The sequence below is a fragment of the Microcebus murinus genome, chromosome 9 (assembly GCF_040939455.1).
Source record: "Microcebus murinus isolate Inina chromosome 9, M.murinus_Inina_mat1.0, whole genome shotgun sequence".
NCBI classification, from domain to species: Eukaryota; Metazoa; Chordata; class Mammalia; order Primates; family Cheirogaleidae; genus Microcebus; species Microcebus murinus.
In genome coordinates this window covers 18,881,894-18,895,923 of record NC_134112.1, presented here as the reverse complement: position 1 = coordinate 18,895,923, position 14,030 = coordinate 18,881,894, and the positions used below count along the sequence as shown (strand labels likewise).

Below are 14,030 nucleotides of genomic sequence, written 5' to 3'. Positions count from 1 at the left end.
TTTCCCTGACCCCACATCTTTGCCCACATACTGCTCATTTGGAAAGGAAAAGTTATCTTCCAATTTGAGTATCAAATAATGAAAGATTTTTCTGATTGGGAAAAATGTCTTGATGCCCATTTTGCATAGCTTTAAACATCCCTTAATACAGTAGTAGCTCAGGAATTTTACTGCTCTCCATCTGAATATGTTCCATGTCAAGCAGGTTGAACATGCACAAAAATGTACCTCTTAGCTGACAGGTATGTCTTTGAGACCTACATTTAAGGATCTATTTTCATTTATTATAGTCATGCAACCAAAAAGTTTGCCTGATTTCTCAACCACTATCAGTTTAGTGGTTGAGAAATGCACAGCCACAGCAACAAGAAATAAACATAAACAGGCTTACAGAGGGATATGCTAAGCAGTAAAAGCAGAAATTAAAAATTAATAAGTGGCATAGACACTCTCACAGCAGAGCAATCTCAGGGCAGTTAGCAAGAGGGAAAACGGCCAGTCCCTCACTTACAGGTAGAATAAGGAGTGTCATTGTTTTGTGGTAGATCTCCAAAATATGTCCACATCTTTTTTTTTTTCAAAACACACATAATATATTTTATTAAATGTAATCTGTACTATATTCACCAATCAAAACACACATAATATATTTTATTATAAAACATTAGGCAGTGTTACTTTTGAGATATGCAATCTGAAAGGTCACACTTGCATTCATTACAGTATAAAACACCAGTGAGTTACATTAGAAATCAACCAGATGGACTCGTGATTATATGGCATTAAATCCGGTTACACCAGCACCCTGCTCAGTGTTTCTCTGGGTATCGGCGGCGGGCCTGCGGAGGGCTTTCTCGTTTTAGCACTGGCTCTGAGTTACGCATCCCGAAGATCAGAGCAGAACCCTGATTCCAGCTCCAGGCCCAAAGCTGATTCGATGTATGCAGTGGTGTTTCTAGACTGCTCTCCTACCCTGACAGAACTCTGTCTGCTCTCCAGAACCTGCACTTGAAATTAAGACCCAGACATAGGGAAGACAGTCATTTCCTTTTTGACTGAAAACTAAGCCAACAAATGAAACAAACCTAGTCCAAATTCCAGGATAACAATAAATTATCTGGTTTATAAAAATACATGTCCAGGACCATGCTCCATAGCCCAAGGCTAGAATACATCATAGCTCACTGCAGCCTCAAAATCCTGGGCTCAAGAGATCCTCCTGCCTCGGCCCCCAGAGTAGCTGAGCACATAACGCTGTGCCTGGCTGATTTTTCTATTTTTTGTAGAGACAGAGTCTGACTCTTGCTCAGGCTGTTAATCTTCAGAATTTATGACTATGCTACCTTACATGGCAAAGGGACTTGGGAGATGTGATTAAAGATTTTGAGATGAGAGCGTTGTCTCGGATTAGCCTGGTGGGCCCAATGCCATCACGAGGGTCCTTAGCAAGAGGGAGGCAGAAGAGGAGGAGTCAGAGAAGGAGATATGAAGATAGAAAAGAGATACTTGAAGAGGTGACATCGTTGGCTTTGAATATGGAAGAAAGAGCTACAAGCCCAGCCTCTTAGATGCTAGAAAAGGTATAGAAACGACTTCTCCCCTTGAGCCTTCAGAAAGATTGTAGCTCTGCTGACACTTTGATTTTAGGACTCTGACTTCCAAGAGTGTAAAAAATATATATAAATTTGTGTGATTTTAAGCCACTAAATTTATGGTGATTTGTTACAACAGCAATAGGAAACTAATACAGTGCATTATATTTAGTGCCACATCTTGCCTCACCAATTGATATTATGAAATTCATTCACATTTTAAGTTCATCTTAGAATGATTCTAGGTCCCCATCTTACTAATCATGAAAATCTATTTTTCTCTCTCAATCCCCTTGCACAACAGGGCCATGAATCCCAGGGCTGATTACTTAGTCTAAACGTGTCAGTTCTTGTCACCGACACTTGTGACAAAGACACCAGAGTGTCTGGTCAGTCATTATCCACAGCTGCTGCTACTGTTAGGGCCACACATTCTCACGCAGGTAGCAGGAAGTCCAGTGGCTCAAAGCAAGGTCTGACCGGCTGCTGAGACACAGAGGTTCATGGACACGGAAAGTATCAGTGTTTCTCCAGAATCCAGGAGAGAATGTCAGCTTCCTCAGCATTGCTCTCAGCTCTGGGCGCTCCAGGCCAGGGAAATGTGGGTTCCCAGGGTGCTGCAGTTCTGCAACAATGCAGCCTTTTCAGGTTACATAATTTGCAGACATGTGGCCATTGCCCCAGGCAAATTCACAGTGCCAGGGCAGCTGGACAGGGAAGGGACATGGCCTGAGCCAAAGGCAAGGCCCAAGCAGCTCCACCCACAACAAACTTGGCCTTGGGGGAAAGCCTGGAGCCCCAATCCAGACTTCCCTCCCCATGAAGGTGCGTTTCTTCTTGGAGTACCCAATGTCTTCTTCTGCCAGGTGGCCTCAGTCAGGGTCATGTAGTCATATGGATGTGTTTCACTAACTTGGAGCTTGAAAAGAAAGATCTTGAGCCTTCCCTTCCTAGAAGAGACTCCTCCCCAGGAATCTTACATCTCTGGATAGAACAGAGTGATCATCTACCCCAACTACCTGCAGAGTGGGAGCCCTGGGCCTGCTTCAGGGCCATGCTAATGACTCGGTCTAAACATAGGAGCTTCACCAAGGTAACTTGATATTTCACCACTAAGAAAATGGTAACTACTCTTAAATGTTGGTTTTCTTAAAAAAAAAAATTATTAATTTTTATCTCATTTAGCTCCTTACTTCATGTATCTTATTTAATAATTATGACTTCAAATTGTCAAGAAAAAGTGAGTCATGGTCTGACTTAGTGATGGTCTAACCGGTCAGTAGCCTAACAAATGACATGTGTCTTTCATAATCATGGTTTGGAATCCAGCATCAAACTCCCTCAAGGAACCTATATAAACAACTGTTGGGAATGATTCTGGACCTAGCAGGTTTTACCCTAATTTCCATGTCTCTTTTGATTCTACTGATACTGACCTGAAACTGAACTGTAATGCTTTTGTTCAAACCTGGGGGCTCATGGCATTGAGGACAGGAAACCTCTTGGTCACAAGATAGCCATGGGACTTCTGTCTGGGTTAGAATCTCATGTTACGTACGTTAGAAAGAAGTTGTTCCTGGCTCCCCTTAGGTGGTTGATAAATATGTAAAGTGGTTTGGGGCAGGATTTTATCTTCTTGAGTATTCTTGCCTTATGTCCAGCCCTTCCCATCCATGCAGGATTTATCAAGGGCCTGAGAGAAGGGCTGACTACATAATTTGTAGGATTTAGGGCAAAATAAAAATGCAGGGCCCTCTGTTCAAAAAGCAAAAAAAAGAAAAAGTGTCATTAAAGGTGCATTTTGAGGTGCTATCCTTCCTTCTGCAGTCTCTCTAAATGTCATGGTGCTTTCTACATGCTACTTAAAGTCATTCTAGGTAAAGGAAAATCAAAATTGTTAATTATTAGCATGAATTTAAATATTCATAAACTATAAAATGCCAGTTCTAAATGTAAACATTTGCACATTTAAGTCATAAGTGGAAACGTAAAAATAGTACAAAATAATACAGTCATCCTGGCTGGTCACCGGAAGATGCACTAAACTGGTCAGAAGAGACAAACAGGAGCCCAGCTTAAGAAAGCTGGAATAGAAAGAGAGGATCCTCTAGGTATGGAGGCTGATGCTGAGGGGGTGCCACTGGGCATGGGGTTACTTGCAGGGTGTGTACAGACCCTCACAGGTGCTGGGGGCCCCGCCACTCAGTGTTGGGCACTTATACTCTTGCTCAGGTCTGATGGCTGCCAGGATCCCCTCTTACCTGTAGCTTTGTGCCACGCCTTGGCCTATGGTGGCGTCTAGAAAAGTACATTCAGGCCTCTCTCCTTCCCACAAGCATGCCACACCAACCAGTGGGAGACTGACAACCCCCAAAGGTCTCTATGCCAGGGTATGCTTGGTACCTGGGTTAGGGATGGGTGAGATGTGCCTTCAGCCAAGACACAGCCCCTGGCTGGCCACCCACCAGACATGCCATGGTGCTGTCAGGTTGGGACAGGTACAGCATCCTTAAGCCCCACACTGAGATGCCATGGGACACACAGAGCTGACCCCAATCATTTCTATGCTAGTGCCAGACCCTGACAGGGGAAGAAACATGGTGACAATTATCAGGGCAAGGAAGAGGAAACCAAGAATAATTGGGGTGCCAGTGGTTAGAGAGGCAGGTGTCTGAGGACCCAACCTGAGGAGGTGGGGTGGTAGAAGGAGTCCACACTGCCAGGAGCCTAAGTTTGAATCCCTTGGTTTCTTCTCCATTGTCCCATTGGACCGGTTACAAACCACAGATTCAAAGATGAAATTGTTAAGAATTTCAAAGGTGGGCATGGTGGCTCACACCTGTAATCCTAGCACTCTGGGAGGCCAAGGCAGGAGGACCACTTGAGCTCAGAAGTTCTACACCAGCCTCAGCAAAAGCAAGACCCCGTCTCTACCAAAAATAGAAAAAAATTAAGGCGTGGTGGCTTGCACCTTGTAGTCCCAGCTACTTGGGAGGCTGAGGCAGGAGGATTGTTTGAGCCCAGGAGTTTGAGGTTGCTGTGAGGCATGATGACAACACTGCACTCTATCCGGGGTGACAGAGTGAGACCCTGTCTCAAAAAAAAAAAAAAAAAAGAATTTTAAAATAATGACCACAGGGCATTAAACGCAAATTGCAGGGATCTCCTAAGAGTGGATCCCAGAGCAACTACACTGGTTAATACCCGTGAAGCCCCATGAAATTCATGCATTTGAAGTCCCAATCACCATATCTCAAAATGTGACGTTGGAGATAGGAACTTTGCAGACATAATCAAGTTATTAATAAAATGAGTTCATTAAGGTTGTCTCCAAAAAAATAAAAAATAGGCTCACGCCTGTAATCCTAGCACTCTTGGAGGCTTGCTCGAAGTCAGGAGTTCGAAACCAGCCTGAGCAAGAGGAGACGCTGTCTCTACTATAAAAATAGAAAGAAATAATTGGCCAACTAATATATAGAGAAAAATAAATAAATAAATAATAAATAAAAATACCCGTGAATCCAGTCCTATCTGGGGGACCCTACACCTTTGCTTTCCCTATGCTCCTAAGCAGTCATCGTTCATCCTTAATGTTGATCCTGCACGTTGTTAGTGGTGTGGACCACAGTGCCCTTGCACAGAAGGCATATATCTTTATTTTCCTGGTTCCTAACCATGGGCAGGTATCATATTCTCTTTCTCAATCTCTTCTACCACCACCACCATGATTTAGCCCTTGTTTTGGCTTCATACTATAGTAGGAGAATTTAGATATCACTGAAAAAAAAATCCACTAATTTTAGAAAGATTGTCATAAGATACATAGATGTTTAAATACTTTTTGGTCTATAAAGGAATCTAACTTTTTTAAAAAAACTGGACTGAATTGAATGCCTTACATTTTCAGCAGAGCCAGAAACAGGATCAGTTGTGGTTAAATGTAAAATGAAAAGCATTTCTTTCTAAAATATCTTACAGCATCGCACAGTGTAACTGATTTAAAAATGTAATGAGGTTGGATACTTATCTTACATCTGAGGCTAAAGCAACCAAAAATTGAAAATTTTCCAGATGCATCAAATATTAAAGTCATTAAAGAATATTATATAATTTAATAATCTTTGAGTATGATAAAAACATAATCCATAGAAATGATTTATAAATTTTATCCTATACAATTTTCAAAATATCCTTCATCATAAGAACCAGCATAAGTCAAAAATTAAAAATACTGGGAAGAAATATTTTGCAAATGATATCAAAAACACAATAATAGTTTTCAAAATAAGTAGTTTCTACAAATCAATACAAAGAGACTGATAAGCATAGAAAATTAGCAAAGAGCATGAATTGAGGGTTTACAGAAAATGAAATACGAATGGTTCTTAAACAAATAAACATTTCTTCAGGTATATTTATAATAAAATAAATGCAAATAAACTTTAACAAGGTATAAATTTTCACCTATAGAATCATAAAGATCAATATGTGTAATGACAAATTTCCCATGAAGAAGAATTTTATGTGACTTATGTAGAGTCCACCCTCCAAAAAACTGGAGCATAATTCTGCATTTCTTATGTGTAGTCTGTGCAGAGTAACCTTTTCCCAAAGACCTCAGTATGGAAAGAGGGCAAAAAGGACCAACTTCACAGTGGAAAAACTGACAAACACTACCTCAGCCAGGTGATTAAGTTTAACACCAAGAGTGCTGAATCATTTAGATAGCATAGAGCCTTGATATGACGTGACGAAAATGGCTCTTCACCTCTGAGATCTTCTTCCCTCAAACACAGAATCTCTGTTAATCATGAGAATAACATTGGACAAATCCCAATTCAAGGAAATTATACAAAATACTTGACTAGTACTTCTCAAAATGTCAAGGTCATCAAAAATAAAACAAAAAGAGGATTTTTTTTCCTTTTTAGCTGAGAAGAGTCTAAGGAGGCATGACAATTACAACAGTTCATCCTTATCCGTGGTTTCACTTTCCACAATTTCAGTTACCCTCAGTCAACCATGATCTGCAGTACTGTGACAGCTGACCTGAAAACCCAGGTGGCTTGTCAGTGACTAATGGCAGTGCAGGCACAGAATTTCATCACACTACTCAGAACAACACACAATTTAAAACTGATGAATTATTTCTGGAATTTTCCATTCATGTCACAATGCCTGTGTAATTCACCTCACTTCATCTCACTATGTAGGCATCTTATCATCTCACATCGTCACAAGAAGAAGGGTATGTGTAGTATAATAATATTAATATGTGGAGAGAGAGAGACCACATCCACAAAACTGTAATTACAGTATATTGCTATACTTGTTCTACTTTATTATTAGCTAATTGCTGTTAATCTCTTACTGTGCCCAATTTATAAATTAAACTTTATCACAGCTATATATGTACGGAGAAAAACAGAGTGTATATAGAGTTTGGTATTATTCAAAATTTCAGGCATTCACTGCAGGTCTTGGAATATATCCCTTGCAGATAAGGGGGACCACTGTAAGTGTAATATGGTATTGGGTGGACTCCTGGAACAGCAAAAGGATGTTAGGTAAAATCTAAGGAAATCCAAATAAAGCAAGGACTTCAGTTAACATAATATATCAATATTAATTTATTAATTGTGCCAAATCTGTCATACCAATGTAAGATGTTAACAATAGGAGAAACGGGGCTAAAAAATACAAAGAAAAAGCAACCCAATTAGAAACTTGGGCAAAAGACATGAATAAATAATTTCACCAAAGAGGATATACAGATAGAAAATAAACACATGTTCCATTTCTTTACCCATTAGGGGGGTGCAAATTAAAACAATGGTGAGATAGCAATACACATCTATCAAAACCACCAGAATTAAAAGTAGCCACAACACCAAATACTTGGAAGAATGCAGAAAAACCAAATTACTCACACATTACTTGTGGAATGTATGATGGTACAGCCCTCTGGAAAACAATTTTCTAAAATAAACACACACTTAACATGTGACCCAGCAATTGTATCCCTTAACATTTATCCCAGAAAAATAAAAATTATGTTTACATAAAAACCTACACATGAATGTTCATAGTAGCATTATTTCTAATACTCCAAAACTAGTCACATCCCAGATGTACTTCAAGAGGTAAATCTTTAGTCTGTGATGCATTCATATCATAGAGTACTACTGAGTGGTTCAAAGGAACAAACTATTAACAATACATGCAATAATCTGAATGACTCTCTAGAAAACTGTGTTAAGGGGAAAAAAGCTAACCACAAAAAGGTTGCATACTGAATGATATCATATATATTAATATATGATTCTTAAATTGACAAAGTTATAGAAATGGATTAGTGGTCGCCAGGCATTACAGAGGCTATTGGGGTGGAAAGGAAGTGATGTGGTTATGAAAGTACAATATTAGGGATCGTTGAGTGATGGAAAGTGTTGTGAATATTGGCTGCATCCATATCAATATTCTGGTTGTGATAGTGTACTATAGTTTTGTAAGATGTTACTATTGGAAACAAAGTAAAGAATGTATGCGATCTCCCTGTATTATTACTATTTCTTAAAAGTACATGTGAAACTATAATTATCTCAAAATAAAAAGATTAATTTAAAAAATGTGTGATGACACTGCTTTGATATGGTTGAATGCAAACAAGCACTCTCAAATAATACTATTGGGAGTGAAAATTAAGACAATTTTATAGAGAAAAATTAGGCAATATCCACGAAAATTGTATATACATCCCTTTGGCCCACCAATCCTATTTCTAGGAATTTAGACTACTGATCTATAGATATGCTATGTATATGAAATAATGGATATAAAAATATTTGGTGTGACACTGTTGGTAATAATAAAAAATGGATATAATTTGAAAGCCTATACATATAAAATTAAATAAATTCTTTTTATTTATTTATTTTGTTCTTATTTCAGCATATTATGGGGGTACAAATGTTAAGGTTATGTATATTTCCCATGAACCCTCTCCCCTCAAGTCAGAGCTTCAAGCATGACCATCCCCCAAACGTTGCACATCTCACTCATTGTGTTTGTATATACCCATCCCCTCCTCGCCCCTCCCACCTGCCCGACACCCAATAAGTGTTTTTCCTATATGTCCACTTAGGTTTTGATCCATTAATACCAATTCTTAAATGAATAAAATGAGAGTAGGAAGATGCAAAATACAATCAGTATAGTCAGTAAGCTCCATCGTACTGCTATGAAATAATCTTTAAGATATATTGTAAGGAGAAAAAGCAATGTCCAGAACACTATGCATGCTTTGTTTTCTTGAAGAGAGAGCAAGAGAGAGAGATTGAGGGAGAGAAAGAGAGAGAAAAGTAATTTACTCCCTGGTACATGTATAGAATATCTTTGAAATCATATATAAGAAAGTGATAACATCATTTCCCTTCTGGGAGGGAAACTGAAAGAGTGGGGAAGGGAGAGTTTTCACTTTGGGGTTTTGGATCAATTTATGTTAGTCAGCTTAGCTGACTCAGCTCAGCAATGATGCAGTAACAAGCTGAGAAGTCTAGTGCAGGTGTTAAGACTCTCCAGGGTGGCTCTCCTCCATGCAATGACTCGGCAAACAGGCTACGTGGCCATTTATAAATTTGGCATCCAGGTTTCTGATAAAGATAAGAGAGAACATGGAGAATCCCTATCTACTCTTACCTTTCATGGGTTTGTTGCCCGTTGAATAGAACTAGTCATGTCTGCAAACTAGTTGAACCTCTGTGGAAAGCAATATGGAGATACCTTAAAGCGATACAAGTGAATCTACCATTTGATCCAGCAATCCCATTGCTGGGCATCTACCCAAAAGATCCAATGACACTCTACAAAAAAGACACCTGCACTCAAATGTTTATAGCAGCGCAATTCGTAATTGCAAGGCTGTGGAAACAGCCCAAGTGCCCATCAATCCAAGAATGGATTAATAAAATATGGTATATGTATACCATGGAGTACTATTCAGCTCTAAGAAACAATGGTGATATAGCACATATTATATTTTTCTGGTTAGAGCTGGAACCCATACTACTAAGTGAAGTATCCCAAGAATGGAAAAACAAGCACCACATATACTCACCAGCAAACTGGTATTAACTGAGCAGCACCTAAGTGGACACATAGGTACTACAGTAATAGGGTATTGGGCAGGGGGGAGGGGGGCGGGTATATACATACATAATGAGTGAGATGTGCACCATCTGGGGGATGGTCATGCTGGAAACTCAGACTTGTGGGGGGAGGGGGGAAAAGGACATTTATTGAAACCTTAAAATCTGTACCTCCATAATATGCCGAAATAAAAAAATAAAAGAACTAGTCATGTGTCTAATTTAATTGCAAGTGAACCTAGGAAATATAGGGGTGTGCAAGTAATATTTTATGAGCACTACTGTATCTGCAGCAATATTACTGTCTTGCCTTTTAAAATACATAAATCACACTGATCTTTTAAAAATAAAAGTCTTTAAAAAGATGTTGAAGGTTTTTTTCCCCTTTAAAGTTAAAGAAGAGTTAGTCTTTCCTGAGACGGAAATGAGGGGAGGTGGGTAGAATATGGTTGTGAGCACTCCCTATGTTTGTAGCAACAAAAAACAAAAAACTCTGATGCATCATTTGGTCAGGAAGAGTTTGGAAGCAGAATTTAAGTTTATGAATTGCCCAGCTGCTAAAGAAGACATCTAGAGGCAGAGTTACAAGGATGGGGCAAGGTAGCGATAAAAAAAATAGTTGGCCACAAAAACAACTTAAACACCAATAGGAGGAAAACTCTGTAATGCAAGCTGATGCACTTTCATTACCTTTTTTGCATTCTTGCACTTCTGGAAACTCCTTTTGCAGCCTTATTTTAGATATGCAGTTCTCCTAGCATCTACTCTCAGGAAAAGTGCAGATGTAGCCGTGTTAATGTTAGCATGAATCCAAAGAATCACCTCTGCCCAAGGCTTTACACTGTAAGCCTCAGTAATCATTCCAAAATTGAAACCACTGCAACACCTTAGAAAAACTCCAAGCATCGGTGTTAGGGACAGGTGCCGGTTGGCAGCACTAATCACAGGAAAAGAGGAAGGGGGTAAACATGAGGAGTCCAATGAGCATTTAGAACCTAACCCACAACAGTGAGAACTTGTAGTTAGGGACTTTTCCTGGCCAAGAGCGTGTGTAGAAACTAGGAGCTCATGTCCAAAGTGACCTTTTCTCCATTAACATACATTAACATAATAAAAATCATACCCATCAGGGCCATGACAATTTATAATTGTCATGGCAACCCCTAGAAATTACCCTATAAGGGTAAAATGGGGGGGTCCCCTTAGCTCTAAGAACTCTCCACCCTTTTCCCAGTAAAATAATGAATATTCCACCCAGCATTTAGCACATTATAAAGTATAGATATTAAAGTACAAGTGTGGTAAGACCCCAGCATAGTCTCCACTCACAAAGATAGACCCATTTCCCCTCAGGAAATGTCCTTTCACTTTCTATTTCTATGCTGAAAAGCCTGCAATAAAAGCTGCTTGTGTGAGTTGTTCGTGTTTGTCATCTGTCGCACCAGCCCTGGCTTGTGATTCTTCCAAGCCAGGAACCAAAGAACTGGAGCAACACCCCTCAAAAAAATCAACCCTGATAATCAGCAAGCAAGTATTGAAAATATTTTAAAGAGCAGGAAATATTTTCTGAGTTGAAAACAAGTCCACACAAAGACCTGCACACAGATGTGTATAGCAGCTTTATTCATGATTGCCAAGACTTGGAAGCAATCAAGATGTCCTTCAGTAAAGTGGCTGTAGAAGTAAACTGTGGTACATCCAGACAGTGGACTATTACTCAGCCCTAAAAATAAATCAACTATCCAGCCATGAAAAGACATGGAGGAAACTTAGATGCACATCATTAGTAAGTGAAAGGAAGCCAATGTGCAAGGGCTACACACTGTATTATTCCAGTTATGCGACGTTCTGGAAAAGACAAAATGAAGACAGGAAAAATATCAGTGGTTGCTGTAGGTTGGGGGAGATGAAGAGATAAAGAGGCAGAGCGGAGAGGACTTTTAGAGCATGAAACTGTTCTGTACGATACAACAATGCCGGATATATATGTCAGTATACATTTGTCAAAACACATAGAAGGTACAACACCCAGAGTGATCCCTAAATGTAAACTCTGGACTTCACGTGATAATGATAGTCAATGTAGGTTCATCAATTGCAACAAATGTACCCCTCCGATTTGGGATATCCATAGGGCTCTGTGTGTATGGTGGCAAGGAGGTATGTGGGAACTCTCTGTTATGGACTGAGAGTTTAATGTCCTATTAAAACGTTGAATTCTTAGCTCCCAATATGATGGCATTAGGAGGTGGGGTCTTGGCGAGGTAATTAGGTTCTGAGGGTGGAGCCCACATGAATGGGATTGATGCCCTTAGAAAAGAGACTGCATAGAGCTCTCTCACTCTCTTTCTGCCATATGAGGATATGAGAAGACAGCAGTCTGAAAACCAGGAGGAGGACCTTCACCAAACCCTGAATCTGCCAACACCTTAATCTTGGACTTCCTAGCTTCCAGAGCTGTGAGACAGAACTGTTTGTCTAAGCCACCCAGTCTATGGTAGCGTGTTATAGCAGCCTGGACTAAGATGCTCTCAGTACTTTCTGTTCAATTTATATGTGACTCTAAAACTGCTCTAAAAAATAAAGTCTATTAAAAAAATTCCAAGCATCTGCAAGTGAGTAAGAAAAGTATTTTGAAGAGCAGGAGATATATCCAAAAGCTTCTATATTTATATCGCTGGCAGCTACTTTGCTAAGGCTTCCCAACTCAGAGCACAGCCACTGTGGTTGTGGGGTTAACCCAGGTTATACTGCTTTATCTGCTTGCTTATGTCAGCTATGTAACCTTGAGCCCATCATTTAACTACAGTTTCTCCCCTCCTCCGCAGAATTGTTGTGCTGATAAAAGAGTGCATATTCAACAGAAGATTTTAATAAATAGCAGTTGTTGTGACTTTTGTCATTATTTAATACATCCCAGAGGAATTTCATGGGAAGTAGGGAAATTGAAAAAGAAGTGAACAGCCAATGGTTTTTTACATCCACCATATACACGCACATATATACACATCCCTGTCCTGTAAATGGCTCATTTAAAATCCAGGGAGGGCATTTATGGAAATGCCTTCCCTCGGAAAAACGTATCACATGTCAGATCTGATGGAACAGATAAGGGTTCAGAACCATAGCTCCTCAGTCTTGTTCTCCCAAGATATGAATCTAATCAGTTTATGTAAAGAAACCAAAGGAGGACGAGGAGGAAGAAGAAAGAGCAAAAAGAAAGTAAGTGAGGAGGGAAAACATGGCATGAATTTTTATGCATAAGCAATAAAAGGATGGGAGTGGCAGTCCCAGAGTCCCTGGGCAGCTTCTGTCTGGTCAGCGGATGTCATCAGTGACTCCACTGGACTTGCAGACTTGGCTGCAGCCCGGGTCATTAGACACTTGCGGTACTACCGCTGGGGCCAAGTGGTGCAAGGGGCTTCAGCCACAGTTCCAAGTAGCAGGGCGTCCTCACAGCTAACTTTCCCCCACAAGTAGTAGAAAGATAATCTTCCAGCTGATGTATCCACTTGCATTTATTATGGTTGGGCTAGCGTTGGAAGTGGAGAAGGCCACAAGTTCATGGTGAGCATAGGATGGAATCCATGCTACATGGAAACTCATATCGTGCATACCTTCAGAGAGGACATCCATGGGAAAATCCTCAATGTGGGCCTTGTTGACTATCTCAGACTAGAAAAGAACTTTGATTATTTAGGGTCAATTATTTCAGCTACCCAAGATGATACTGAAGAAGCCAAGAAGCCTCTAGCTCTACCAGAATATTTGAAACTCAAGATGATTTTTCCAGGTTCCTGAAAGCAGAATAATGAAGGGTCACTGATAAAAAATCACCTTATTTATTCATTCACAGTTTTCTAGTATTTCACTGCTTATAACTGTCCAGTCTCATCTCGGTTATGTTTAAAAAAATCAAACATTTTCCTTCTGCTATGAATTAGTTTAAACAGTACAATGTAGTTACCATATTGTGCTTCAGTTGTTAAACTCATCATGTCACAACAGTAAAAAGATTCATTTAAAAATCAAGATCTTTTTCATGTAATATGTTGACTAAAATGTACCATTAAAAAGCAAGTAAGTGTGTTATGATGAAAATGAAATGTTTATAAGTATGGGTAAAAGGGCAGGTCACTAGTTTAAGATTAGAACTATAATTATCATGGTAAAATATCAGCATGTTTATACTTACATAGCATATACTACTAAGCAGAGAAAGCTAATAAAAGTAAATACATGAAGCAGAAGTTTGATAGTTTATTATAAACAAAAGTTTTCCTAACTGACT

At 39.5% G+C, this 14,030-nt stretch overlaps 1 pseudogene; it reads left to right on the top strand.

Annotated features, from left to right (window-relative positions):
• The first annotated feature begins 222 nt into the window (after positions 1-222).
• LOC105858254 (riboflavin kinase-like) lies at positions 223-13,565 on the top strand (annotated as a pseudogene).
• The last annotated feature ends 465 nt before the right edge of the window (positions 13,566-14,030 follow it).